Genomic DNA, 238 nt, shown 5'->3' with positions numbered 1-238 from the left:
AGCTCTCAGCCTCAAGGGTTTCACTTCTCATCAGCTCAGAGTTATTAACTCGGTAATGCTCTCTGTTCTAAGAATGATCTCTGTTGTTCATCTTTTCTTTAGACTGTTTTTTCTTTTAATCTCTTGGCTTTGGATTTGGCTTTTGCAGGTTTTAGGAAAGCATTTTGGAGATCTTGTCTACATACATTCAAATGATAAAAGTTCATGTTCACAAGACTTTGTAGTGTACACTGAATCA

At 36.1% G+C, this 238-nt stretch overlaps 1 long non-coding RNA gene across 1 annotated transcript; it reads left to right on the top strand.

Annotated features, from left to right (window-relative positions):
* LOC104775677 lies at positions 1–200 on the top strand. Its single transcript, XR_766039.1, has 2 exons — positions 1–52; positions 149–200. It is a non-coding gene; the product is annotated as an uncharacterized LOC104775677 (long non-coding RNA).
* Positions 201–238: the final 38 nt, after the last annotated feature.

Source organism: Camelina sativa, unplaced genomic scaffold (genome assembly GCF_000633955.1).
Source record: "Camelina sativa cultivar DH55 unplaced genomic scaffold, Cs unpScaffold27758, whole genome shotgun sequence".
NCBI classification, from domain to species: domain Eukaryota; kingdom Viridiplantae; phylum Streptophyta; class Magnoliopsida; order Brassicales; family Brassicaceae; genus Camelina; species Camelina sativa.
This window is presented reverse-complemented; position numbering and strand designations above follow the sequence as displayed.